At 47.0% G+C, this 25026-nt stretch overlaps 37 non-coding genes across 37 annotated transcripts; 33 read left to right on the top strand and 4 right to left on the bottom strand.

Moving 5' to 3' along the window:
* Window positions 1-24: 24 nt before the first annotated feature.
* trnaf-gaa (transfer RNA phenylalanine (anticodon GAA)) lies at window positions 25-97 on the bottom strand. Its single transcript has one exon. It is a non-coding gene; the product is annotated as a tRNA-Phe (tRNA).
* Window positions 98-818: 721 nt separating this feature from the next.
* Window positions 819-890, top strand: trnap-cgg (transfer RNA proline (anticodon CGG)). The gene has a single exon. It is a non-coding gene; the product is annotated as a tRNA-Pro (tRNA).
* Window positions 891-1039: 149 nt separating this feature from the next.
* Window positions 1040-1111, top strand: trnaq-cug (transfer RNA glutamine (anticodon CUG)). Its single transcript has one exon. It is a non-coding gene; the product is annotated as a tRNA-Gln (tRNA).
* Window positions 1112-1837: 726 nt separating this feature from the next.
* Window positions 1838-1910, top strand: trnak-uuu (transfer RNA lysine (anticodon UUU)). Its single transcript has one exon. It is a non-coding gene; the product is annotated as a tRNA-Lys (tRNA).
* Window positions 1911-2276: 366 nt separating this feature from the next.
* Window positions 2277-2349, bottom strand: trnaf-gaa (transfer RNA phenylalanine (anticodon GAA)). Its single transcript has one exon. It is a non-coding gene; the product is annotated as a tRNA-Phe (tRNA).
* Window positions 2350-3070: 721 nt separating this feature from the next.
* trnap-cgg (transfer RNA proline (anticodon CGG)) lies at window positions 3071-3142 on the top strand. The gene has a single exon. It is a non-coding gene; the product is annotated as a tRNA-Pro (tRNA).
* A 149-nt stretch (window positions 3143-3291) lies between these two features.
* Window positions 3292-3363, top strand: trnaq-cug (transfer RNA glutamine (anticodon CUG)). The gene has a single exon. It is a non-coding gene; the product is annotated as a tRNA-Gln (tRNA).
* Window positions 3364-4089: 726 nt separating this feature from the next.
* trnak-uuu (transfer RNA lysine (anticodon UUU)) lies at window positions 4090-4162 on the top strand. Its single transcript has one exon. It is a non-coding gene; the product is annotated as a tRNA-Lys (tRNA).
* Window positions 4163-4528: 366 nt separating this feature from the next.
* trnaf-gaa (transfer RNA phenylalanine (anticodon GAA)) lies at window positions 4529-4601 on the bottom strand. Its single transcript has one exon. It is a non-coding gene; the product is annotated as a tRNA-Phe (tRNA).
* A 721-nt stretch (window positions 4602-5322) lies between these two features.
* trnap-cgg (transfer RNA proline (anticodon CGG)) lies at window positions 5323-5394 on the top strand. Its single transcript has one exon. It is a non-coding gene; the product is annotated as a tRNA-Pro (tRNA).
* A 149-nt stretch (window positions 5395-5543) lies between these two features.
* Window positions 5544-5615, top strand: trnaq-cug (transfer RNA glutamine (anticodon CUG)). Its single transcript has one exon. It is a non-coding gene; the product is annotated as a tRNA-Gln (tRNA).
* Window positions 5616-6341: 726 nt separating this feature from the next.
* On the top strand, window positions 6342-6414 carry trnak-uuu (transfer RNA lysine (anticodon UUU)). Its single transcript has one exon. It is a non-coding gene; the product is annotated as a tRNA-Lys (tRNA).
* Window positions 6415-7574: 1160 nt separating this feature from the next.
* On the top strand, window positions 7575-7646 carry trnap-cgg (transfer RNA proline (anticodon CGG)). Its single transcript has one exon. It is a non-coding gene; the product is annotated as a tRNA-Pro (tRNA).
* A 149-nt stretch (window positions 7647-7795) lies between these two features.
* Window positions 7796-7867, top strand: trnaq-cug (transfer RNA glutamine (anticodon CUG)). Its single transcript has one exon. It is a non-coding gene; the product is annotated as a tRNA-Gln (tRNA).
* Window positions 7868-8593: 726 nt separating this feature from the next.
* On the top strand, window positions 8594-8666 carry trnak-uuu (transfer RNA lysine (anticodon UUU)). Its single transcript has one exon. It is a non-coding gene; the product is annotated as a tRNA-Lys (tRNA).
* A 1160-nt stretch (window positions 8667-9826) lies between these two features.
* On the top strand, window positions 9827-9898 carry trnap-cgg (transfer RNA proline (anticodon CGG)). Its single transcript has one exon. It is a non-coding gene; the product is annotated as a tRNA-Pro (tRNA).
* Window positions 9899-10047: 149 nt separating this feature from the next.
* On the top strand, window positions 10048-10119 carry trnaq-cug (transfer RNA glutamine (anticodon CUG)). Its single transcript has one exon. It is a non-coding gene; the product is annotated as a tRNA-Gln (tRNA).
* Window positions 10120-10845: 726 nt separating this feature from the next.
* On the top strand, window positions 10846-10918 carry trnak-uuu (transfer RNA lysine (anticodon UUU)). Its single transcript has one exon. It is a non-coding gene; the product is annotated as a tRNA-Lys (tRNA).
* Window positions 10919-12078: 1160 nt separating this feature from the next.
* On the top strand, window positions 12079-12150 carry trnap-cgg (transfer RNA proline (anticodon CGG)). The gene has a single exon. It is a non-coding gene; the product is annotated as a tRNA-Pro (tRNA).
* Window positions 12151-12299: 149 nt separating this feature from the next.
* On the top strand, window positions 12300-12371 carry trnaq-cug (transfer RNA glutamine (anticodon CUG)). Its single transcript has one exon. It is a non-coding gene; the product is annotated as a tRNA-Gln (tRNA).
* A 726-nt stretch (window positions 12372-13097) lies between these two features.
* On the top strand, window positions 13098-13170 carry trnak-uuu (transfer RNA lysine (anticodon UUU)). The gene has a single exon. It is a non-coding gene; the product is annotated as a tRNA-Lys (tRNA).
* Window positions 13171-14328: 1158 nt separating this feature from the next.
* On the top strand, window positions 14329-14400 carry trnap-cgg (transfer RNA proline (anticodon CGG)). Its single transcript has one exon. It is a non-coding gene; the product is annotated as a tRNA-Pro (tRNA).
* A 149-nt stretch (window positions 14401-14549) lies between these two features.
* trnaq-cug (transfer RNA glutamine (anticodon CUG)) lies at window positions 14550-14621 on the top strand. Its single transcript has one exon. It is a non-coding gene; the product is annotated as a tRNA-Gln (tRNA).
* Window positions 14622-15347: 726 nt separating this feature from the next.
* Window positions 15348-15420, top strand: trnak-uuu (transfer RNA lysine (anticodon UUU)). Its single transcript has one exon. It is a non-coding gene; the product is annotated as a tRNA-Lys (tRNA).
* A 1160-nt stretch (window positions 15421-16580) lies between these two features.
* trnap-cgg (transfer RNA proline (anticodon CGG)) lies at window positions 16581-16652 on the top strand. The gene has a single exon. It is a non-coding gene; the product is annotated as a tRNA-Pro (tRNA).
* A 149-nt stretch (window positions 16653-16801) lies between these two features.
* On the top strand, window positions 16802-16873 carry trnaq-cug (transfer RNA glutamine (anticodon CUG)). The gene has a single exon. It is a non-coding gene; the product is annotated as a tRNA-Gln (tRNA).
* A 726-nt stretch (window positions 16874-17599) lies between these two features.
* trnak-uuu (transfer RNA lysine (anticodon UUU)) lies at window positions 17600-17672 on the top strand. The gene has a single exon. It is a non-coding gene; the product is annotated as a tRNA-Lys (tRNA).
* A 1158-nt stretch (window positions 17673-18830) lies between these two features.
* On the top strand, window positions 18831-18902 carry trnap-cgg (transfer RNA proline (anticodon CGG)). Its single transcript has one exon. It is a non-coding gene; the product is annotated as a tRNA-Pro (tRNA).
* Window positions 18903-19051: 149 nt separating this feature from the next.
* trnaq-cug (transfer RNA glutamine (anticodon CUG)) lies at window positions 19052-19123 on the top strand. The gene has a single exon. It is a non-coding gene; the product is annotated as a tRNA-Gln (tRNA).
* Window positions 19124-19849: 726 nt separating this feature from the next.
* On the top strand, window positions 19850-19922 carry trnak-uuu (transfer RNA lysine (anticodon UUU)). The gene has a single exon. It is a non-coding gene; the product is annotated as a tRNA-Lys (tRNA).
* Window positions 19923-20288: 366 nt separating this feature from the next.
* trnaf-aaa (transfer RNA phenylalanine (anticodon AAA)) lies at window positions 20289-20361 on the bottom strand. The gene has a single exon. It is a non-coding gene; the product is annotated as a tRNA-Phe (tRNA).
* A 721-nt stretch (window positions 20362-21082) lies between these two features.
* trnap-cgg (transfer RNA proline (anticodon CGG)) lies at window positions 21083-21154 on the top strand. Its single transcript has one exon. It is a non-coding gene; the product is annotated as a tRNA-Pro (tRNA).
* A 149-nt stretch (window positions 21155-21303) lies between these two features.
* On the top strand, window positions 21304-21375 carry trnaq-cug (transfer RNA glutamine (anticodon CUG)). Its single transcript has one exon. It is a non-coding gene; the product is annotated as a tRNA-Gln (tRNA).
* Window positions 21376-22101: 726 nt separating this feature from the next.
* Window positions 22102-22174, top strand: trnak-uuu (transfer RNA lysine (anticodon UUU)). Its single transcript has one exon. It is a non-coding gene; the product is annotated as a tRNA-Lys (tRNA).
* A 1160-nt stretch (window positions 22175-23334) lies between these two features.
* trnap-cgg (transfer RNA proline (anticodon CGG)) lies at window positions 23335-23406 on the top strand. Its single transcript has one exon. It is a non-coding gene; the product is annotated as a tRNA-Pro (tRNA).
* A 149-nt stretch (window positions 23407-23555) lies between these two features.
* Window positions 23556-23627, top strand: trnaq-cug (transfer RNA glutamine (anticodon CUG)). The gene has a single exon. It is a non-coding gene; the product is annotated as a tRNA-Gln (tRNA).
* Window positions 23628-24353: 726 nt separating this feature from the next.
* Window positions 24354-24426, top strand: trnak-uuu (transfer RNA lysine (anticodon UUU)). Its single transcript has one exon. It is a non-coding gene; the product is annotated as a tRNA-Lys (tRNA).
* The last annotated feature ends 600 nt before the right edge of the window (window positions 24427-25026 follow it).

Genomic DNA, 25026 nt, shown 5'->3' with positions numbered 1-25026 from the left:
AAGGCAAGAACAACATTTCAACTGTGCTGAAACCCGGGATTGAACCAGGGACCTTTAGATCTTCAGTCTAACGCTCTCCCAACTGAGCTATTTCAGCTGCAACACAGCATTTCCGCTTTTCCAGTCAGGCCTCAGTTCTTCAAATGTAACCAGGCTGGGCGGGTTGCCCTTGTCTTTTGCCGGCTAAAAGGAGGTCTTCGCAGATGAATCTCAGAGCCTATCACTGGTCACCTGAACAGGGACTGCTCGTCTGACTGTGGAACTTTTGTCCAGAAGACATTTGGCTTGTCCAAGTGGGCACTTCAAATGTAAGTGGAGCTTAGAGGTGGCAATTTCAGGACAGGAGCTTCTTTCTCCATCCACATCTTCTCAGTCCAAGGCGAGCTCACATATTCTGCCTCGACTAAGCCGGAAGTCGGTAGGTCGGTCGTGTCCAAATTGATCAGGGTATTATTGCCTTCAGAAATGATGGGATTTTCTTCAACGCAACAAGGATTCTCATAGAAAAACATGGTTTGAAATGTTTCAAAAGTAGCCGTGAAGGAGCCATGGAAACAGCCTAAAGGCACTGCTGGGCTTTGAACCCAGAATCTCCTGTTTACGAGACAGGCACTTTGACCGACTCAGCCACAGCGCCCGCAAAGCTGCAGAATTTGCACCTAAGTTACTCTTTGCCCTTAAAAACAATAACAAACGTCAAAACCACGACGACGCAATTTACCAATGCAATCGCATCATGTCAATTTTGGTACCAAGGGAATCCTGTCGTTTCGGCCGAAATGCTCAGCAACAAACAGCCGCTCTCTCAAGCTACCAAGGGCTTGTTGGTCTAGTGGTATGATTCTCGCTTCGGGTGCGAGAGGTCCCAGGTTCAACTCCTGGACAAGCCCTCCGTCCGTATAGGCTGACTTTTGACTTGATTATAACCTTTTAACGTAATTTCCCTAAAAAACGATCAAATAATGGAATGCTGTCAACTTTATCGTAGTCTGACACTGTGTACTTGGGGATCAGACAATGTCAGACACTTGCTATCGCCGGTTCCATGGTGTAATGGTTAGCACTCTGGACTCTGAATCCAGTGATCCAAGTTCAAGTCTTGGTGGGACCGACTTCTGCGTCTTGGACGGTCACCTCCTTTTACGTTAAGTGTGTGTGATTAGGGTTTTTTTTATTTGAGGATTTGAGTTGAAATACATATCTATAAATACCATATCAGTGGTTTCCCAAGATCAGGATGAGTTCCCAGAATGACGGTAAGGTCCGTGACAGCTGATGTCATACATCAGCTGGCAATATATGCATGTGAGGTAGACACTTCGGTTGTGTGTGGGGCGACACAAGTCTTTTCAGTTCCTCTGTCGAGTCAAGAAGGACACAGCACTGTACTGAAATCTGGGACCTTTAGATCTTCAGTCTGACGCTCTCCCAGCTATTTCAGCTGTGGAACGGGTTTTCGGCTTTTCCAGGTCAGGGCTCAGCCTGTCAAATGTAAGAAGGGGCACCAGTCCCGTTCCTGGTGCCCCTGTGTTTTGGGGGCAAAAAGGAGGCTTTGGCAAATGAACTTCAGAGCCTATCACTGGTCACCTGAACAGGGGCTTGAATCCTGGACACTCAGATCAAAAGTCGAATGTGTCAGTGACTGGCTCAACCTTTGTCTTATCTGACCATAAAATCTTTTACCCAGAAGGTGTTTGGCTAGTCCGTGTGGGCAGTGTCCAACCTAAGCCTGTCTTATAGGTGGCAATTTCGGGAGCATGTCCATGGCGAAGCCAGAAATCCAGCCACTTGTATGCCAGAAAATTTCAGTCACGTGACTTTTTAATGTCAAAGAGCGGCCTGGATAGCTCAGCTGGTAGAGCATCAGACTTTTAATCTGAGGGTCCAGGGTTCAAGTCCCTGTTCAGGCGGTGAATGATAGGCTGCTTCACCTACATGCAAAGCCTGCCTCTTTGGTCCTGATTTGGAACACATTGTCAATAGTCTGAGCCCAGCTATTGTCCAAATTGACAAGGCCTTTGTCCTGAGCATTGTAGCACACAAGACCAGTTCCAGAAAAAATGGGATTTTCGTCAAACATGGAAACAACCGAGCCACTGTTGGGCTTTCAAATATCACCTTGGCGTCATCAACTTGTGCCATTGTAGTGTTTGGATCGTAAGCTCCCCGAACGTTCGCTGGATTTTCAGAACGAAATCTGTGTCACTCATTAACCAGAGACACGTTCAGCAAGGCTTTTTAAATGATCTGGCAAGGCAAGAACAACATTTCAACTGTGCTGAAACCCGGGATTGAACCAGGGACCTTTAGATCTTCAGTCTAACGCTCTCCCAACTGAGCTATTTCAGCTGCAACACAGCATTTCCGCTTTTCCAGTCAGGCCTCAGTTCTTCAAATGTAACCAGGCTGGGCGGGTTGCCCTTGTCTTTTGCCGGCTAAAAGGAGGTCTTCGCAGATGAATCTCAGAGCCTATCACTGGTCACCTGAACAGGGACTGCTCGTCTGACTGTGGAACTTTTGTCCAGAAGACATTTGGCTTGTCCAAGTGGGCACTTCAAATGTAAGTGGAGCTTAGAGGTGGCAATTTCAGGACAGGAGCTTCTTTCTCCATCCACATCTTCTCAGTCCAAGGCGAGCTCACATATTCTGCCTCGACTAAGCCGGAAGTCGGTAGGTCGGTCGTGTCCAAATTGATCAGGGTATTATTGCCTTCAGAAATGATGGGATTTTCTTCAACGCAACAAGGATTCTCATAGAAAAACATGGTTTGAAATGTTTCAAAAGTAGCCGTGAAGGAGCCATGGAAACAGCCTAAAGGCACTGCTGGGCTTTGAACCCAGAATCTCCTGTTTACGAGACAGGCACTTTGACCGACTCAGCCACAGCGCCCGCAAAGCTGCAGAATTTGCACCTAAGTTACTCTTTGCCCTTAAAAACAATAACAAACGTCAAAACCACGACGACGCAATTTACCAATGCAATCGCATCATGTCAATTTTGGTACCAAGGGAATCCTGTCGTTTCGGCCGAAATGCTCAGCAACAAACAGCCGCTCTCTCAAGCTACCAAGGGCTTGTTGGTCTAGTGGTATGATTCTCGCTTCGGGTGCGAGAGGTCCCAGGTTCAACTCCTGGACAAGCCCTCCGTCCGTATAGGCTGACTTTTGACTTGATTATAACCTTTTAACGTAATTTCCCTAAAAAACGATCAAATAATGGAATGCTGTCAACTTTATCGTAGTCTGACACTGTGTACTTGGGGATCAGACAATGTCAGACACTTGCTATCGCCGGTTCCATGGTGTAATGGTTAGCACTCTGGACTCTGAATCCAGTGATCCAAGTTCAAGTCTTGGTGGGACCGACTTCTGCGTCTTGGACGGTCACCTCCTTTTACGTTAAGTGTGTGTGATTAGGGTTTTTTTTATTTGAGGATTTGAGTTGAAATACATATCTATAAATACCATATCAGTGGTTTCCCAAGATCAGGATGAGTTCCCAGAATGACGGTAAGGTCCGTGACAGCTGATGTCATACATCAGCTGGCAATATATGCATGTGAGGTAGACACTTCGGTTGTGTGTGGGGCGACACAAGTCTTTTCAGTTCCTCTGTCGAGTCAAGAAGGACACAGCACTGTACTGAAATCTGGGACCTTTAGATCTTCAGTCTGACGCTCTCCCAGCTATTTCAGCTGTGGAACGGGTTTTCGGCTTTTCCAGGTCAGGGCTCAGCCTGTCAAATGTAAGAAGGGGCACCAGTCCCGTTCCTGGTGCCCCTGTGTTTTGGGGGCAAAAAGGAGGCTTTGGCAAATGAACTTCAGAGCCTATCACTGGTCACCTGAACAGGGGCTTGAATCCTGGACACTCAGATCAAAAGTCGAATGTGTCAGTGACTGGCTCAACCTTTGTCTTATCTGACCATAAAATCTTTTACCCAGAAGGTGTTTGGCTAGTCCGTGTGGGCAGTGTCCAACCTAAGCCTGTCTTATAGGTGGCAATTTCGGGAGCATGTCCATGGCGAAGCCAGAAATCCAGCCACTTGTATGCCAGAAAATTTCAGTCACGTGACTTTTTAATGTCAAAGAGTGGCCTGGATAGCTCAGCTGGTAGAGCATCAGACTTTTAATCTGAGGGTCCAGGGTTCAAGTCCCTGTTCAGGCGGTGAATGATAGGCTGCTTCACCTACATGCAAAGCCTGCCTCTTTGGTCCTGATTTGGAACACATTGTCAATAGTCTGAGCCCAGCTATTGTCCAAATTGACAAGGCCTTTGTCCTGAGCATTGTAGCACACAAGACCAGTTCCAGAAAAAATGGGATTTTCGTCAAACATGGAAACAACCGAGCCACTGTTGGGCTTTCAAATATCACCTTGGCGTCATCAACTTGTGCCATTGTAGTGTTTGGATCGTAAGCTCCCCGAACGTTCGCTGGATTTTCAGAACGAAATCTGTGTCACTCATTAACCAGAGACACGTTCAGCAAGGCTTTTTAAATGATCTGGCAAGGCAAGAACAACATTTCAACTGTGCTGAAACCCGGGATTGAACCAGGGACCTTTAGATCTTCAGTCTAACGCTCTCCCAACTGAGCTATTTCAGCTGCAACACAGCATTTCCGCTTTTCCAGTCAGGCCTCAGTTCTTCAAATGTAACCAGGCTGGGCGGGTTGCCCTTGTCTTTTGCCGGCTAAAAGGAGGTCTTCGCAGATGAATCTCAGAGCCTATCACTGGTCACCTGAACAGGGACTGCTCGTCTGACTGTGGAACTTTTGTCCAGAAGACATTTGGCTTGTCCAAGTGGGCACTTCAAATGTAAGTGGAGCTTAGAGGTGGCAATTTCAGGACAGGAGCTTCTTTCTCCATCCACATCTTCTCAGTCCAAGGCGAGCTCACATATTCTGCCTCGACTAAGCCGGAAGTCGGTAGGTCGGTCGTGTCCAAATTGATCAGGGTATTATTGCCTTCAGAAATGATGGGATTTTCTTCAACGCAACAAGGATTCTCATAGAAAAACATGGTTTGAAATGTTTCAAAAGTAGCCGTGAAGGAGCCATGGAAACAGCCTAAAGGCACTGCTGGGCTTTGAACCCAGAATCTCCTGTTTACGAGACAGGCACTTTGACCGACTCAGCCACAGCGCCCGCAAAGCTGCAGAATTTGCACCTAAGTTACTCTTTGCCCTTAAAAACAATAACAAACGTCAAAACCACGACGACGCAATTTACCAATGCAATCGCATCATGTCAATTTTGGTACCAAGGGAATCCTGTCGTTTCGGCCGAAATGCTCAGCAACAAACAGCCGCTCTCTCAAGCTACCAAGGGCTTGTTGGTCTAGTGGTATGATTCTCGCTTCGGGTGCGAGAGGTCCCAGGTTCAACTCCTGGACAAGCCCTCCGTCCGTATAGGCTGACTTTTGACTTGATTATAACCTTTTAACGTAATTTCCCTAAAAAACGATCAAATAATGGAATGCTGTCAACTTTATCGTAGTCTGACACTGTGTACTTGGGGATCAGACAATGTCAGACACTTGCTATCGCCGGTTCCATGGTGTAATGGTTAGCACTCTGGACTCTGAATCCAGTGATCCAAGTTCAAGTCTTGGTGGGACCGACTTCTGCGTCTTGGACGGTCACCTCCTTTTACGTTAAGTGTGTGTGATTAGGTTTTTTTTTATTTGAGGATTTGAGTTGAAATACATATCTATAAATACCATATCAGTGGTTTCCCAAGATCAGGATGAGTTCCCAGAATGACGGTAAGGTCCGTGACAGCTGATGTCATACATCAGCTGGCAATATATGCATGTGAGGTAGACACTTCGGTTGTGTGTGGGGCGACACAAGTCTTTTCAGTTCCTCTGTCGAGTCAAGAAGGACACAGCACTGTACTGAAATCTGGGACCTTTAGATCTTCAGTCTGACGCTCTCCCAGCTATTTCAGCTGTGGAACGGGTTTTCGGCTTTTCCAGGTCAGGGCTCAGCCTGTCAAATGTAAGAAGGGGCACCAGTCCCGTTCCTGGTGCCCCTGTGTTTTGGGGGCAAAAAGGAGGCTTTGGCAAATGAACTTCAGAGCCTATCACTGGTCACCTGAACAGGGGCTTGAATCCTGGACACTCAGATCAAAAGTCGAATGTGTCAGTGACTGGCTCAACCTTTGTCTTATCTGACCATAAAATCTTTTACCCAGAAGGTGTTTGGCTAGTCCGTGTGGGCAGTGTCCAACCTAAGCCTGTCTTATAGGTGGCAATTTCGGGAGCATGTCCATGGCGAAGCCAGAAATCCAGCCACTTGTATGCCAGAAAATTTCAGTCACGTGACTTTTTAATGTCAAAGAGCGGCCTGGATAGCTCAGCTGGTAGAGCATCAGACTTTTAATCTGAGGGTCCAGGGTTCAAGTCCCTGTTCAGGCGGTGAATGATAGGCTGCTTCACCTACATGCAAAGCCTGCCTCTTTGGTCCTGATTTGGAACACATTGTCAATAGTCTGAGCCCAGCTATTGTCCAAATTGACAAGGCCTTTGTCCTGAGCATTGTAGCACACAAGACCAGTTCCAGAAAAAATGGGATTTTCGTCAAACATGGAAACAACCGAGCCACTGTTGGGCTTTCAAATATCACCTTGGCGTCATCAACTTGTGCCATTGTAGTGTTTGGATCGTAAGCTCCCCGAACGTTCGCTGGATTTTCAGAACGAAATCTGTGTCACTCATTAACCAGAGACACGTTCAGCAAGGCTTTTTAAATGATCTGGCAAGGCAAGAACAACATTTCAACTGTGCTGAAACCCGGGATTGAACCAGGGACCTTTAGATCTTCAGTCTAACGCTCTCCCAACTGAGCTATTTCAGCTGCAACACAGCATTTCCGCTTTTCCAGTCAGGCCTCAGTTCTTCAAATGTAACCAGGCTGGGCGGGTTGCCCTTGTCTTTTGCCGGCTAAAAGGAGGTCTTCGCAGATGAATCTCAGAGCCTATCACTGGTCACCTGAACAGGGACTGCTCGTCTGACTGTGGAACTTTTGTCCAGAAGACATTTGGCTTGTCCAAGTGGGCACTTCAAATGTAAGTGGAGCTTAGAGGTGGCAATTTCAGGACAGGAGCTTCTTTCTCCATCCACATCTTCTCAGTCCAAGGCGAGCTCACATATTCTGCCTCGACTAAGCCGGAAGTCGGTAGGTCGGTCGTGTCCAAATTGATCAGGGTATTATTGCCTTCAGAAATGATGGGATTTTCTTCAACGCAACAAGGATTCTCATAGAAAAACATGGTTTGAAATGTTTCAAAAGTAGCCGTGAAGGAGCCATGGAAACAGCCTAAAGGCACTGCTGGGCTTTGAACCCAGAATCTCCTGTTTACGAGACAGGCACTTTGACCGACTCAGCCACAGCGCCCGCAAAGCTGCAGAATTTGCACCTAAGTTACTCTTTGCCCTTAAAAACAATAACAAACGTCAAAACCACGACGACGCAATTTACCAATGCAATCGCATCATGTCAATTTTGGTACCAAGGGAATCCTGTCGTTTCGGCCGAAATGCTCAGCAACAAACAGCCGCTCTCTCAAGCTACCAAGGGCTTGTTGGTCTAGTGGTATGATTCTCGCTTCGGGTGCGAGAGGTCCCAGGTTCAACTCCTGGACAAGCCCTCCGTCCGTATAGGCTGACTTTTGACTTGATTATAACCTTTTAACGTAATTTCCCTAAAAAACGATCAAATAATGGAATGCTGTCAACTTTATCGTAGTCTGACACTGTGTACTTGGGGATCAGACAATGTCAGACACTTGCTATCGCCGGTTCCATGGTGTAATGGTTAGCACTCTGGACTCTGAATCCAGTGATCCAAGTTCAAGTCTTGGTGGGACCGACTTCTGCGTCTTGGATGGTCACCTCCTTTTACGTTAAGTGTGTGTGATTAGGGTTTTTTTTATTTGAGGATTTGAGTTGAAATACATATCTATAAATACCATATCAGTGGTTTCCCAAGATCAGGATGAGTTCCCAGAATGACGGTAAGGTCCGTGACAGCTGATGTCATACATCAGCTGGCAATATATGCATGTGAGGTAGACACTTCGGTTGTGTGTGGGGCGACACAAGTCTTTTCAGTTCCTCTGTCGAGTCAAGAAGGACACAGCACTGTACTGAAATCTGGGACCTTTAGATCTTCAGTCTGACGCTCTCCCAGCTATTTCAGCTGTGGAACGGGTTTTCGGCTTTTCCAGGTCAGGGCTCAGCCTGTCAAATGTAAGAAGGGGCACCAGTCCCGTTCCTGGTGCCCCTGTGTTTTGGGGGCAAAAAGGAGGCTTTGGCAAATGAACTTCAGAGCCTATCACTGGTCACCTGAACAGGGGCTTGAATCCTGGACACTCAGATCAAAAGTCGAATGTGTCAGTGACTGGCTCAACCTTTGTCTTATCTGACCATAAAATCTTTTACCCAGAAGGTGTTTGGCTAGTCCGTGTGGGCAGTGTCCAACCTAAGCCTGTCTTATAGGTGGCAATTTCGGGAGCATGTCCATGGCGAAGCCAGAAATCCAGCCACTTGTATGCCAGAAAATTTCAGTCACGTGACTTTTTAATGTCAAAGAGCGGCCTGGATAGCTCAGCTGGTAGAGCATCAGACTTTTAATCTGAGGGTCCAGGGTTCAAGTCCCTGTTCAGGCGGTGAATGATAGGCTGCTTCACCTACATGCAAAGCCTGCCTCTTTGGTCCTGATTTGGAACACATTGTCAATAGTCTGAGCCCAGCTATTGTCCAAATTGACAAGGCCTTTGTCCTGAGCATTGTAGCACACAAGACCAGTTCCAGAAAAAATGGGATTTTCGTCAAACATGGAAACAACCGAGCCACTGTTGGGCTTTCAAATATCACCTTGGCGTCATCAACTTGTGCCATTGTAGTGTTTGGATCGTAAGCTCCCCGAACGTTCGCTGGATTTTCAGAACGAAATCTGTGTCACTCATTAACCAGAGACACGTTCAGCAAGGCTTTTTAAATGATCTGGCAAGGCAAGAACAACATTTCAACTGTGCTGAAACCCGGGATTGAACCAGGGACCTTTAGATCTTCAGTCTAACGCTCTCCCAACTGAGCTATTTCAGCTGCAACACAGCATTTCCGCTTTTCCAGTCAGGCCTCAGTTCTTCAAATGTAACCAGGCTGGGCGGGTTGCCCTTGTCTTTTGCCGGCTAAAAGGAGGTCTTCGCAGATGAATCTCAGAGCCTATCACTGGTCACCTGAACAGGGACTGCTCGTCTGACTGTGGAACTTTTGTCCAGAAGACATTTGGCTTGTCCAAGTGGGCACTTCAAATGTAAGTGGAGCTTAGAGGTGGCAATTTCAGGACAGGAGCTTCTTTCTCCATCCACATCTTCTCAGTCCAAGGCGAGCTCACATATTCTGCCTCGACTAAGCCGGAAGTCGGTAGGTCGGTCGTGTCCAAATTGATCAGGGTATTATTGCCTTCAGAAATGATGGGATTTTCTTCAACGCAACAAGGATTCTCATAGAAAAACATGGTTTGAAATGTTTCAAAAGTAGCCGTGAAGGAGCCATGGAAACAGCCTAAAGGCACTGCTGGGCTTTGAACCCAGAATCTCCTGTTTACGAGACAGGCACTTTGACCGACTCAGCCACAGCGCCCGCAAAGCTGCAGAATTTGCACCTAAGTTACTCTTTGCCCTTAAAAACAATAACAAACGTCAAAACCACGACGACGCAATTTACCAATGCAATCGCATCATGTCAATTTTGGTACCAAGGGAATCCTGTCGTTTCGGCCGAAATGCTCAGCAACAAACAGCCGCTCTCTCAAGCTACCAAGGGCTTGTTGGTCTAGTGGTATGATTCTCGCTTCGGGTGCGAGAGGTCCCAGGTTCAACTCCTGGACAAGCCCTCCGTCCGTATAGGCTGACTTTTGACTTGATTATAACCTTTTAACGTAATTTCCCTAAAAAACGATCAAATAATGGAATGCTGTCAACTTTATCGTAGTCTGACACTGTGTACTTGGGGATCAGACAATGTCAGACACTTGCTATCGCCGGTTCCATGGTGTAATGGTTAGCACTCTGGACTCTGAATCCAGTGATCCAAGTTCAAGTCTTGGTGGGACCGACTTCTGCGTCTTGGATGGTCACCTCCTTTTACGTTAAGTGTGTGTGATTAGGGTTTTTTTTATTTGAGGATTTGAGTTGAAATACATATCTATAAATACCATATCAGTGGTTTCCCAAGATCAGGATGAGTTCCCAGAATGACGGTAAGGTCCGTGACAGCTGATGTCATACATCAGCTGGCAATATATGCATGTGAGGTAGACACTTCGGTTGTGTGTGGGGCGACACAAGTCTTTTCAGTTCCTCTGTCGAGTCAAGAAGGACACAGCACTGTACTGAAATCTGGGACCTTTAGATCTTCAGTCTGACGCTCTCCCAGCTATTTCAGCTGTGGAACGGGTTTTCGGCTTTTCCAGGTCAGGGCTCAGCCTGTCAAATGTAAGAAGGGGCACCAGTCCCGTTCCTGGTGCCCCTGTGTTTTGGGGGCAAAAAGGAGGCTTTGGCAAATGAACTTCAGAGCCTATCACTGGTCACCTGAACAGGGGCTTGAATCCTGGACACTCAGATCAAAAGTCGAATGTGTCAGTGACTGGCTCAACCTTTGTCTTATCTGACCATAAAATCTTTTACCCAGAAGGTGTTTGGCTAGTCCGTGTGGGCAGTGTCCAACCTAAGCCTGTCTTATAGGTGGCAATTTCGGGAGCATGTCCATGGCGAAGCCAGAAATCCAGCCACTTGTATGCCAGAAAATTTCAGTCACGTGACTTTTTAATGTCAAAGAGCGGCCTGGATAGCTCAGCTGGTAGAGCATCAGACTTTTAATCTGAGGGTCCAGGGTTCAAGTCCCTGTTCAGGCGGTGAATGATAGGCTGCTTCACCTACATGCAAAGCCTGCCTCTTTGGTCCTGATTTGGAACACATTGTCAATAGTCTGAGCCCAGCTATTGTCCAAATTGACAAGGCCTTTGTCCTGAGCATTGTAGCACACAAGACCAGTTCCAGAAAAAATGGGATTTTCGTCAAACATGGAAACAACCGAGCCACTGTTGGGCTTTCAAATATCACCTTGGCGTCATCAACTTGTGCCATTGTAGTGTTTGGATCGTAAGCTCCCCGAACGTTCGCTGGATTTTCAGAACGAAATCTGTGTCACTCATTAACCAGAGACACGTTCAGCAAGGCTTTTTAAATGATCTGGCAAGGCAAGAACAACATTTCAACTGTGCTGAAACCCGGGATTGAACCAGGGACCTTTAGATCTTCAGTCTATCGCTCTCCCAACTGAGCTATTTCAGCTGCAACACAGCATTTCCGCTTTTCCAGTCAGGCCTCAGTTCTTCAAATGTAACCAGGCTGGGCGGGTTGCCCTTGTCTTTTGCCGGCTAAAAGGAGGTCTTCGCAGATGAATCTCAGAGCCTATCACTGGTCACCTGAACAGGGACTGCTCGTCTGACTGTGGAACTTTTGTCCAGAAGACATTTGGCTTGTCCAAGTGGGCACTTCAAATGTAAGTGGAGCTTAGAGGTGGCAATTTCAGGACAGGAGCTTCTTTCTCCATCCACATCTTCTCAGTCCAAGGCGAGCTCACATATTCTGCCTCGACTAAGCCGGAAGTCGGTAGGTCGGTCGTGTCCAAATTGATCAGGGTATTATTGCCTTCAGAAATGATGGGATTTTCTTCAACGCAACAAGGATTCTCATAGAAAAACATGGTTTGAAATGTTTCAAAAGTAGCCGTGAAGGAGCCATGGAAACAGCCTAAAGGCACTGCTGGGCTTTGAACCCAGAATCTCCTGTTTACGAGACAGGCACTTTGACCGACTCAGCCACAGCGCCCGCAAAGCTGCAGAATTTGCACCTAAGTTACTCTTTGCCCTTAAAAACAATAACAAACGTCAAAACCACGACGACGCAATTTACCAATGCAATCGCATCATGTCAATTTTGGTACCAAGGGAATCCTGTCGTTTCGGCCGAAATGCTCAGCAACAAACAGCCGCTCTCTCAAGCTACCAAGGGCTTGTTGGTCTAGTGGTATGATTCTCGCTTCGGGTGCGAGAGGTCCCAGGTTCAACTCCTGGACAAGCCCTCCGTCCGTATAGGCTGACTTTTGACTTGATTATAACCTTTTAACGTAATTTCCCTAAAAAACGATCAAATAATGGAATGCTGTCAACTTTATCGTAGTCTGACACTGTGTACTTGGGGATCAGACAATGTCAGACACTTGCTATCGCCGGTTCCATGGTGTAATGGTTAGCACTCTGGACTCTGAATCCAGTGATCCAAGTTCAAGTCTTGGTGGGACCGACTTCTGCGTCTTGGACGGTCACCTCCTTTTACGTTAAGTGTGTGTGATTAGGGTTTTTTTTATTTGAGGATTTGAGTTGAAATACATATCTATAAATACCATATCAGTGGTTTCCCAAGATCAGGATGAGTTCCCAGAATGACGGTAAGGTCCGTGACAGCTGATGTCATACATCAGCTGGCAATATATGCATGTGAGGTAGACACTTCGGTTGTGTGTGGGGCGACACAAGTCTTTTCAGTTCCTCTGTCGAGTCAAGAAGGACACAGCACTGTACTGAAATCTGGGACCTTTAGATCTTCAGTCTGACGCTCTCCCAGCTATTTCAGCTGTGGAACGGGTTTTCGGCTTTTCCAGGTCAGGGCTCAGCCTGTCAAATGTAAGAAGGGGCACCAGTCCCGTTCCTGGTGCCCCTGTGTTTTGGGGGCAAAAAGGAGGCTTTGGCAAATGAACTTCAGAGCCTATCACTGGTCACCTGAACAGGGGCTTGAATCCTGGACACTCAGATCAAAAGTCGAATGTGTCAGTGACTGGCTCAACCTTTGTCTTATCTGACCATAAAATCTTTTACCCAGAAGGTGTTTGGCTAGTCCGTGTGGGCAGTGTCCAACCTAAGCCTGTCTTATAGGTGGCAATTTCGGGAGCATGTCCATGGCGAAGCCAGAAATCCAGCCACTTGTATGCCAGAAAATTTCAGTCACGTGACTTTTTAATGTCAAAGAGCGGCCTGGATAGCTCAGCTGGTAGAGCATCAGACTTTTAATCTGAGGGTCCAGGGTTCAAGTCCCTGTTCAGGCGGTGAATGATAGGCTGCTTCACCTACATGCAAAGCCTGCCTCTTTGGTCCTGATTTGGAACACATTGTCAATAGTCTGAGCCCAGCTATTGTCCAAATTGACAAGGCCTTTCCTGAGCATTGTAGCACACAAGACCAGTTCCAGAAAAAATGGGATTTTCGTCAAACGTGGAAACAACCGAGCCACTGTTGGGCTTTCAAATATCACCTTGGCGTCATCAACTTGTGCCATTGTAGTGTTTGGATCGTAAGCTCCCCGAACGTTCGCTGGATTTTCAGAACAAAATCTGTGTCACTCATTAACCAGAGACACGTTCAGCAAGGCTTTTTAAATGATCTGGCAAGGCAAGAACAACATTTCAACTGTGCTGAAACCCGGGATTGAACCAGGGACCTTTAGATCTTCAGTCTAACGCTCTCCCAACTGAGCTATTTCAGCTGCAACACAGCATTTCCGCTTTTCCAGTCAGGCCTCAGTTCTTCAAATGTAACCAGGCTGGGCGGGTTGCCCTTGTCTTTTGCCGGCTAAAAGGAGGTCTTCGCAGATGAATCTCAGAGCCTATCACTGGTCACCTGAACAGGGACTGCTCGTCTGACTGTGGAACTTTTGTCCAGAAGACATTTGGCTTGTCCAAGTGGGCACTTCAAATGTAAGTGGAGCTTAGAGGTGGCAATTTCAGGACAGGAGCTTCTTTCTCCATCCACATCTTCTCAGTCCAAGGCGAGCTCACATATTCTGCCTCGACTAAGCCGGAAGTCGGTAGGTCGGTCGTGTCCAAATTGATCAGGGTATTATTGCCTTCAGAAATGATGGGATTTTCTTCAACGCAACAAGGATTCTCATAGAAAAACATGGTTTGAAATGTTTCAAAAGTAGCCGTGAAGGAGCCATGGAAACAGCCTAAAGGCACTGCTGGGCTTTGAACCCAGAATCTCCTGTTTACGAGACAGGCACTTTGACCGACTCAGCCACAGCGCCCGCAAAGCTGCAGAATTTGCACCTAAGTTACTCTTTGCCCTTAAAAACAATAACAAACGTCAAAACCACGACGACGCAATTTACCAATGCAATCGCATCATGTCAATTTTGGTACCAAGGGAATCCTGTCGTTTCGGCCGAAATGCTCAGCAACAAACAGCCGCTCTCTCAAGCTACCAAGGGCTTGTTGGTCTAGTGGTATGATTCTCGCTTCGGGTGCGAGAGGTCCCAGGTTCAACTCCTGGACAAGCCCTCCGTCCGTATAGGCTGACTTTTGACTTGATTATAACCTTTTAACGTAATTTCCCTAAAAAACGATCAAATAATGGAATGCTGTCAACTTTATCGTAGTCTGACACTGTGTACTTGGGGATCAGACAATGTCAGACACTTGCTATCGCCGGTTCCATGGTGTAATGGTTAGCACTCTGGACTCTGAATCCAGTGATCCAAGTTCAAGTCTTGGTGGGACCGACTTCTGCGTCTTGGACGGTCACCTCCTTTTACGTTAAGTGTGTGTGATTAGGGTTTTTTTTATTTGAGGATTTGAGTTGAAATACATATCTATAAATACCATATCAGTGGTTTCCCAAGATCAGGATGAGTTCCCAGAATGACGGTAAGGTCCGTGACAGCTGATGTCATACATCAGCTGGCAATATATGCATGTGAGGTAGACACTTCGGTTGTGTGTGGGGCGACACAAGTCTTTTCAGTTCCTCTGTCGAGTCAAGAAGGACACAGCACTGTACTGAAATCTGGGACCTTTAGATCTTCAGTCTGACGCTCTCCCAGCTATTTCAGCTGTGGAACGGGTTTTCGGCTTTTCCAGGTCAGGGCTCAGCCTGTCAAATGTAAGAAGGGGCACCAGTCCCGTTCCTGGTGCCCCTGTGTTTTGGGGGCAAAAAGGAGGCTTTGGCAAATGAACTTCAGAGCCTATCACTGGTCACCTGAACAGGGGCTTGAATCCTGGACACTCAGATCAAAAGTCGAATGTGTCAGTGACTGGCTCAACCTTTGTCTTATCTGACCATAAAATCTTTTACCCAGAAGGTGTTTGGCTAGTCCGTGTGGGCAGTGTCCAACCTAAGCCTGTCTTATAGGTGGCAATTTCGGGAGCATGTCCATGGCGAAGCCAGAAATCCAGCCACTTGTATGCCAGAAAATTTCAGTCACGTGACTTTTTAATTTCAAAGAGCGGCCTGGATAGCTCAGCTGGTAGAGCATCAGACTTTTAATCTGAGGGTCCAGGGTTCAAGTCCCTGTTCAGGCGGTGAATGATAGGCTGCTTCACCTACATGCAAAGCCTGCCTCTTTGGTCCTGATTTGGAACACATTGTCAATAGTCTGAGCCCAGCTATTGTCCAAATTGACAAGGCCTTTGTCCTGAGCATTGTAGCACACAAGACCAGTTCCAGAAAAAATGGGATTTTCGTCAAACATGGAAACAACCGAGCCACTGTTGGGCTTTCAAATATCACCTTGGCGTCATCAACTTGTGCCATTGTAGTGTTTGGATCGTAAGCTCCCCGAACGTTCGCTGGATTTTCAGAACGAAATCTGTGTCACTCATTAACCAGAGACACGTTCAGCAAGGCTTTTTAAATGATCTGGCAAGGCAAGAACAACATTTCAACTGTGCTGAAACCCGGGATTGAACCAGGGACCTTTAGATCTTCAGTCTATCGCTCTCCCAACTGAGCTATTTCAGCTGCAACACAGCATTTCCGCTTTTCCAGTCAGGCCTCAGTTCTTCAAATGTAACCAGGCTGGGCGGGTTGCCCTTGTCTTTTGCCGGCTAAAAGGAGGTCTTCGCAGATGAATCTCAGAGCCTATCACTGGTCACCTGAACAGGGACTGCTCGTCTGACTGTGGAACTTTTGTCCAGAAGACATTTGGCTTGTCCAAGTGGGCACTTCAAATGTAAGTGGAGCTTAGAGGTGGCAATTTCAGGACAGGAGCTTCTTTCTCCATCCACATCTTCTCAGTCCAAGGCGAGCTCACATATTCTGCCTCGACTAAGCCGGAAGTCGGTAGGTCGGTCGTGTCCAAATTGATCAGGGTATTATTGCCTTCAGAAATGATGGGATTTTCTTCAACGCAACAAGGATTCTCATAGAAAAACATGGTTTGAAATGTTTCAAAAGTAGCCGTGAAGGAGCCATGGAAACAGCCTAAAGGCACTGCTGGGCTTTGAACCCAGAATCTCCTGTTTACGAGACAGGCACTTTGACCGACTCAGCCACAGCGCCCGCAAAGCTGCAGAATTTGCACCTAAGTTACTCTTTGCCCTTAAAAACAATAACAAACGTCAAAACCACGACGACGCAATTTACCAATGCAATCGCATCATGTCAATTTTGGTACCAAGGGAATCCTGTCGTTTCGGCCGAAATGCTCAGCAACAAACAGCCGCTCTCTCAAGCTACCAAGGGCTTGTTGGTCTAGTGGTATGATTCTCGCTTCGGGTGCGAGAGGTCCCAGGTTCAACTCCTGGACAAGCCCTCCGTCCGTATAGGCTGACTTTTGACTTGATTATAACCTTTTAACGTAATTTCCCTAAAAAACGATCAAATAATGGAATGCTGTCAACTTTATCGTAGTCTGACACTGTGTACTTGGGGATCAGACAATGTCAGACACTTGCTATCGCCGGTTCCATGGTGTAATGGTTAGCACTCTGGACTCTGAATCCAGTGATCCAAGTTCAAGTCTTGGTGGGACCGACTTCTGCGTCTTGGACGGTCACCTCCTTTTACGTTAAGTGTGTGTGATTAGGGTTTTTTTTATTTGAGGATTTGAGTTGAAATACATATCTATAAATACCATATCAGTGGTTTCCCAAGATCAGGATGAGTTCCCAGAATGACGGTAAGGTCCGTGACAGCTGATGTCATACATCAGCTGGCAATATATGCATGTGAGGTAGACACTTCGGTTGTGTGTGGGGCGACACAAGTCTTTTCAGTTCCTCTGTCGAGTCAAGAAGGACACAGCACTGTACTGAAATCTGGGACCTTTAGATCTTCAGTCTGACGCTCTCCCAGCTATTTCAGCTGTGGAACGGGTTTTCGGCTTTTCCAGGTCAGGGCTCAGCCTGTCAAATGTAAGAAGGGGCACCAGTCCCGTTCCTGGTGCCCCTGTGTTTTGGGGGCAAAAAGGAGGCTTTGGCAAATGAACTTCAGAGCCTATCACTGGTCACCTGAACAGGGGCTTGAATCCTGGACACTCAGATCAAAAGTCGAATGTGTCAGTGACTGGCTCAACCTTTGTCTTATCTGACCATAAAATCTTTTACCCAGAAGGTGTTTGGCTAGTCCGTGTGGGCAGTGTCCAACCTAAGCCTGTCTTATAGGTGGCAATTTCGGGAGCATGTCCATGGCGAAGCCAGAAATCCAGCCACTTGTATGCCAGAAAATTTCAGTCACGTGACTTTTTAATGTCAAAGAGCGGCCTGGATAGCTCAGCTGGTAGAGCATCAGACTTTTAATCTGAGGGTCCAGGGTTCAAGTCCCTGTTCAGGCGGTGAATGATAGGCTGCTTCACCTACATGCAAAGCCTGCCTCTTTGGTCCTGATTTGGAACACATTGTCAATAGTCTGAGCCCAGCTATTGTCCAAATTGACAAGGCCTTTCCTGAGCATTGTAGCACACAAGACCAGTTCCAGAAAAAATGGGATTTTCGTCAAACGTGGAAACAACCGAGCCACTGTTGGGCTTTCAAATATCACCTTGGCGTCATCAACTTGTGCCATTGTAGTGTTTGGATCGTAAGCTCCCCGAACGTTCGCTGGATTTTCAGAACAAAATCTGTGTCACTCATTAACCAGAGACACGTTCAGCAAGGCTTTTTAAATGATCTGGCAAGGCAAGAACAACATTTCAACTGTGCTGAAACCCGGGATTGAACCAGGGACCTTTAGATCTTCAGTCTAACGCTCTCCCAACTGAGCTATTTCAGCTGCAACACAGCATTTCCGCTTTTCCAGTCAGGCCTCAGTTCTTCAAATGTAACCAGGCTGGGCGGGTTGCCCTTGTCTTTTGCCGGCTAAAAGGAGGTCTTCGCAGATGAATCTCAGAGCCTATCACTGGTCACCTGAACAGGGACTGCTCGTCTGACTGTGGAACTTTTGTCCAGAAGACATTTGGCTTGTCCAAGTGGGCACTTCAAATGTAAGTGGAGCTTAGAGGTGGCAATTTCAGGACAGGAGCTTCTTTCTCCATCCACATCTTCTCAGTCCAAGGCGAGCTCACATATTCTGCCTCGACTAAGCCGGAAGTCGGTAGGTCGGTCGTGTCCAAATTGATCAGGGTATTATTGCCTTCAGAAATGATGGGATTTTCTTCAACGCAACAAGGATTCTCATAGAAAAACATGGTTTGAAATGTTTCAAAAGTAGCCGTGAAGGAGCCATGGAAACAGCCTAAAGGCACTGCTGGGCTTTGAACCCAGAATCTCCTGTTTACGAGACAGGCACTTTGACCGACTCAGCCACAGCGCCCGCAAAGCTGCAGAATTTGCACCTAAGTTACTCTTTGCCCTTAAAAACAATAACAAACGTCAAAACCACGACGACGCAATTTACCAATGCAATCGCATCATGTCAATTTTGGTACCAAGGGAATCCTGTCGTTTCGGCCGAAATGCTCAGCAACAAACAGCCGCTCTCTCAAGCTACCAAGGGCTTGTTGGTCTAGTGGTATGATTCTCGCTTCGGGTGCGAGAGGTCCCAGGTTCAACTCCTGGACAAGCCCTCCGTCCGTATAGGCTGACTTTTGACTTGATTATAACCTTTTAACGTAATTTCCCTAAAAAACGATCAAATAATGGAATGCTGTCAACTTTATCGTAGTCTGACACTGTGTACTTGGGGATCAGACAATGTCAGACACTTGCTATCGCCGGTTCCATGGTGTAATGGTTAGCACTCTGGACTCTGAATCCAGTGATCCAAGTTCAAGTCTTGGTGGGACCGACTTCTGCGTCTTGGACGGTCACCTCCTTTTACGTTAAGTGTGTGTGATTAGGGTTTTTTTTATTTGAGGATTTGAGTTGAAATACATATCTATAAATACCATATCAGTGGTTTCCCAAGATCAGGATGAGTTCCCAGAATGACGGTAAGGTCCGTGACAGCTGATGTCATACATCAGCTGGCAATATATGCATGTGAGGTAGACACTTCGGTTGTGTGTGGGGCGACACAAGTCTTTTCAGTTCCTCTGTCGAGTCAAGAAGGACACAGCACTGTACTGAAATCTGGGACCTTTAGATCTTCAGTCTGACGCTCTCCCAGCTATTTCAGCTGTGGAACGGGTTTTCGGCTTTTCCAGGTCAGGGCTCAGCCTGTCAAATGTAAGAAGGGGCACCAGTCCCGTTCCTGGTGCCCCTGTGTTTTGGGGGCAAAAAGGAGGCTTTGGCAAATGAACTTCAGAGCCTATCACTGGTCACCTGAACAGGGGCTTGAATCCTGGACACTCAGATCAAAAGTCGAATGTGTCAGTGACTGGCTCAACCTTTGTCTTATCTGACCATAAAATCTTTTACCCAGAAGGTGTTTGGCTAGTCCGTGTGGGCAGTGTCCAACCTAAGCCTGTCTTATAGGTGGCAATTTCGGGAGCATGTCCATGGCGAAGCCAGAAATCCAGCCACTTGTATGCCAGAAAATTTCAGTCACGTGACTTTTTAATTTCAAAGAGCGGCCTGGATAGCTCAGCTGGTAGAGCATCAGACTTTTAATCTGAGGGTCCAGGGTTCAAGTCCCTGTTCAGGCGGTGAATGATAGGCTGCTTCACCTACATGCAAAGCCTGCCTCTTTGGTCCTGATTTGGAACACATTGTCAATAGTCTGAGCCCAGCTATTGTCCAAATTGACAAGGCCTTTGTCCTGAGCATTGTAGCACACAAGACCAGTTCCAGAAAAAATGGGATTTTCGTCAAACATGGAAACAACCGAGCCACTGTTGGGCTTTCAAATATCACCTTGGCGTCATCAACTTGTGCCATTGTAGTGTTTGGATCGTAAGCTCCCCGAACGTTCGCTGGATTTTCAGAACGAAATCTGTGTCACTCATTAACCAGAGACACGTTCAGCAAGGCTTTTTAAATGATCTGGCAAGGCAAGAACAACATTTCAACTGTGCTGAAACCCGGGATTGAACCAGGGACCTTTAGATCTTTAGTCTAACGCTCTCCCAACTGAGCTATTTCAGCTGCAACACAGCATTTCCGCTTTTCCAGTCAGGCCTCAGTTCTTCAAATGTAACCAGGCTGGGCGGGTTGCCCTTGTCTTTTGCCGGCTAAAAGGAGGTCTTCGCAGATGAATCTCAGAGCCTATCACTGGTCACCTGAACAGGGACTGCTCGTCTGACTGTGGAACTTTTGTCCAGAAGACATTTGGCTTGTCCAAGTGGGCACTTCAAATGTAAGTGGAGCTTAGAGGTGGCAATTTCAGGACAGGAGCTTCTTTCTCCATCCACATCTTCTCAGTCCAAGGCGAGCTCACATATTCTGCCTCGACTAAGCCGGAAGTCGGTAGGTCGGTCGTGTCCAAATTGATCAGGGTATTATTGCCTTCAGAAATGATGGGATTTTCTTCAACGCAACAAGGATTCTCATAGAAAAACATGGTTTGAAATGTTTCAAAAGTAGCCGTGAAGGAGCCATGGAAACAGCCTAAAGGCACTGCTGGGCTTTGAACCCAGAATCTCCTGTTTACGAGACAGGCACTTTGACCGACTCAGCCACAGCGCCCGCAAAGCTGCAGAATTTGCACCTAAGTTACTCTTTGCCCTTAAAAACAATAACAAACGTCAAAACCACGACGACGCAATTTACCAATGCAATCGCATCATGTCAATTTTGGTACCAAGGGAATCCTGTCGTTTCGGCCGAAATGCTCAGCAACAAACAGCCGCTCTCTCAAGCTACCAAGGGCTTGTTGGTCTAGTGGTATGATTCTCGCTTCGGGTGCGAGAGGTCCCAGGTTCAACTCCTGGACAAGCCCTCCGTCCGTATAGGCTGACTTTTGACTTGATTATAACCTTTTAACGTAATTTCCCTAAAAAACGATCAAATAATGGAATGCTGTCAACTTTATCGTAGTCTGACACTGTGTACTTGGGGATCAGACAATGTCAGACACTTGCTATCGCCGGTTCCATGGTGTAATGGTTAGCACTCTGGACTCTGAATCCAGTGATCCAAGTTCAAGTCTTGGTGGGACCGACTTCTGCGTCTTGGACGGTCACCTCCTTTTACGTTAAGTGTGTGTGATTAGGGTTTTTTTTATTTGAGGATTTGAGTTGAAATACATATCTATAAATACCATATCAGTGGTTTCCCAAGATCAGGATGAGTTCCCAGAATGACGGTAAGGTCCGTGACAGCTGATGTCATACATCAGCTGGCAATATATGCATGTGAGGTAGACACTTCGGTTGTGTGTGGGGCGACACAAGTCTTTTCAGTTCCTCTGTCGAGTCAAGAAGGACACAGCACTGTACTGAAATCTGGGACCTTTAGATCTTCAGTCTGACGCTCTCCCAGCTATTTCAGCTGTGGAACGGGTTTTCGGCTTTTCCAGGTCAGGGCTCAGCCTGTCAAATGTAAGAAGGGGCACCAGTCCCGTTCCTGGTGCCCCTGTGTTTTGGGGGCAAAAAGGAGGCTTTGGCAAATGAACTTCAGAGCCTATCACTGGTCACCTGAACAGGGGCTTGAATCCTGGACACTCAGATCAAAAGTCGAATGTGTCAGTGACTGGCTCAACCTTTGTCTTATCTGACCATAAAATCTTTTACCCAGAAGGTGTTTGGCTAGTCCGTGTGGGCAGTGTCCAACCTAAGCCTGTCTTATAGGTGGCAATTTCGGGAGCATGTCCATGGCGAAGCCAGAAATCCAGCCACTTGTATGCCAGAAAATTTCAGTCACGTGACTTTTTAATTTCAAAGAGCGGCCTGGATAGCTCAGCTGGTAGAGCATCAGACTTTTAATCTGAGGGTCCAGGGTTCAAGTCCCTGTTCAGGCGGTGAATGATAGGCTGCTTCACCTACATGCAAAGCCTGCCTCTTTGGTCCTGATTTGGAACACATTGTCAATAGTCTGAGCCCAGCTATTGTCCAAATTGACAAGGCCTTTGTCCTGAGCATTGTAGCACACAAGACCAGTTCCAGAAAAAATGGGATTTTCGTCAAACATGGAAACAACCGAGCCACTGTTGGGCTTTCAAATATCACCTTGGCGTCATCAACTTGTGCCATTGTAGTGTTTGGATCGTAAGCTCCCCGAACGTTCGCTGGATTTTCAGAACGAAATCTGTGTCACTCATTAACCAGAGACACGTTCAGCAAGGCTTTTTAAATGATCTGGCAAGGCAAGAACAACATTTCAACTGTGCTGAAACCCGGGATTGAACCAGGGACCTTTAGATCTTCAGTCTAACGCTCTCCCAACTGAGCTATTTCAGCTGCAACACAGCATTTCCGCTTTTCCAGTCAGGCCTCAGTTCTTCAAATGTAACCAGGCTGGGCGGGTTGCCCTTGTCTTTTGCCGGCTAAAAGGAGGTCTTCGCAGATGAATCTCAGAGCCTATCACTGGTCACCTGAACAGGGACTGCTCGTCTGACTGTGGAACTTTTGTCCAGAAGACATTTGGCTTGTCCAAGTGGGCACTTCAAATGTAAGTGGAGCTTAGAGGTGGCAATTTCAGGACAGGAGCTTCTTTCTCCATCCACATCTTCTCAGTCCAAGGCGAGCTCACATATTCTGCCTCGACTAAGCCGGAAGTCGGTAGGTCGGTCGTGTCCAAATTGATCAGGGTATTATTGCCTTCAGAAATGATGGGATTTTCTTCAACGCAACAAGGATTCTCATAGAAAAACATGGTTTGAAATGTTTCAAAAGTAGCCGTGAAGGAGCCATGGAAACAGCCTAAAGGCACTGCTGGGCTTTGAACCCAGAATCTCCTGTTTACGAGACAGGCACTTTGACCGACTCAGCCACAGCGCCCGCAAAGCTGCAGAATTTGCACCTAAGTTACTCTTTGCCCTTAAAAACAATAACAAACGTCAAAACCACGACGACGCAATTTACCAATGCAATCGCATCATGTCAATTTTGGTACCAAGGGAATCCTGTCGTTTCGGCCGAAATGCTCAGCAACAAACAGCCGCTCTCTCAAGCTACCAAGGGCTTGTTGGTCTAGTGGTATGATTCTCGCTTCGGGTGCGAGAGGTCCCAGGTTCAACTCCTGGACAAGCCCTCCGTCTGTATAGGCTGACTTTTGACTTGATTATAACCTTTTAACGTAATTTCCCTAAAAAACGATCAAATAATGGAATGCTGTCAACTTTATCGTAGTCTGACACTGTGTACTTGGGGATCAGACAATGTCAGACACTTGCTATCGCCGGTTCCATGGTGTAATGGTTAGCACTCTGGACTCTGAATCCAGTGATCCAAGTTCAAGTCTTGGTGGGACCGACTTCTGCGTCTTGGACGGTCACCTCCTTTTACGTTAAGTGTGTGTGATTAGGGTTTTTTTTATTTGAGGATTTGAGTTGAAATACATATCTATAAATACCATATCAGTGGTTTCCCAAGATCAGGATGAGTTCCCAGAATGACGGTAAGGTCCGTGACAGCTGATGTCATACATCAGCTGGCAATATATGCATGTGAGGTAGACACTTCGGTTGTGTGTGGGGCGACACAAGTCTTTTCAGTTCCTCTGTCGAGTCAAGAAGGACACAGCACTGTACTGAAATCTGGGACCTTTAGATCTTCAGTCTGACGCTCTCCCAGCTATTTCAGCTGTGGAACGGGTTTTCGGCTTTTCCAGGTCAGGGCTCAGCCTGTCAAATGTAAGAAGGGGCACCAGTCCCGTTCCTGGTGCCCCTGTGTTTTGGGGGCAAAAAGGAGGCTTTGGCAAATGAACTTCAGAGCCTATCACTGGTCACCTGAACAGGGGCTTGAATCCTGGACACTCAGATCAAAAGTCGAATGTGTCAGTGACTGGCTCAACCTTTGTCTTATCTGACCATAAAATCTTTTACCCAGAAGGTGTTTGGCTAGTCCGTGTGGGCAGTGTCCAACCTAAGCCTGTCTTATAGGTGGCAATTTCGGGAGCATGTCCATGGCGAAGCCAGAAATCCAGCCACTTGTATGCCAGAAAATTTCAGTCACGTGACTTTTTAATTTCAAAGAGCGGCCTGGATAGCTCAGCTGGTAGAGCATCAGACTTTTAATCTGAGGGTCCAGGGTTCAAGTCCCTGTTCAGGCGGTGAATGATAGGCTGCTTCACCTACATGCAAAGCCTGCCTCTTTGGTCCTGATTTGGAACACATTGTCAATAGTCTGAGCCCAGCTATTGTCCAAATTGACAAGGCCTTTGTCCTGAGCATTGTAGCACACAAGACCAGTTCCAGAAAAAATGGGATTTTCGTCAAACATGGAAACAACCGAGCCACTGTTGGGCTTTCAAATATCACCTTGGCGTCATCAACTTGTGCCATTGTAGTGTTTGGATCGTAAGCTCCCCGAACGTTCGCTGGATTTTCAGAACGAAATCTGTGTCACTCATTAACCAGAGACACGTTCAGCAAGGCTTTTTAAATGATCTGGCAAGGCAAGAACAACATTTCAACTGTGCTGAAACCCGGGATTGAACCAGGGACCTTTAGATCTTCAGTCTAACGCTCTCCCAACTGAGCTATTTCAGCTGCAACACAGCATTTCCGCTTTTCCAGTCAGGCCTCAGTTCTTCAAATGTAACCAGGCTGGGCGGGTTGCCCTTGTCTTTTGCCGGCTAAAAGGAGGTCTTCGCAGATGAATCTCAGAGCCTATCACTGGTCACCTGAACAGGGACTGCTCGTCTGACTGT

Source organism: Dunckerocampus dactyliophorus, chromosome 13, assembly GCF_027744805.1.
Source record: "Dunckerocampus dactyliophorus isolate RoL2022-P2 chromosome 13, RoL_Ddac_1.1, whole genome shotgun sequence".
NCBI classification, from domain to species: Eukaryota; Metazoa; Chordata; class Actinopteri; order Syngnathiformes; family Syngnathidae; genus Dunckerocampus; species Dunckerocampus dactyliophorus.
This window is presented reverse-complemented; position numbering and strand designations above follow the sequence as displayed.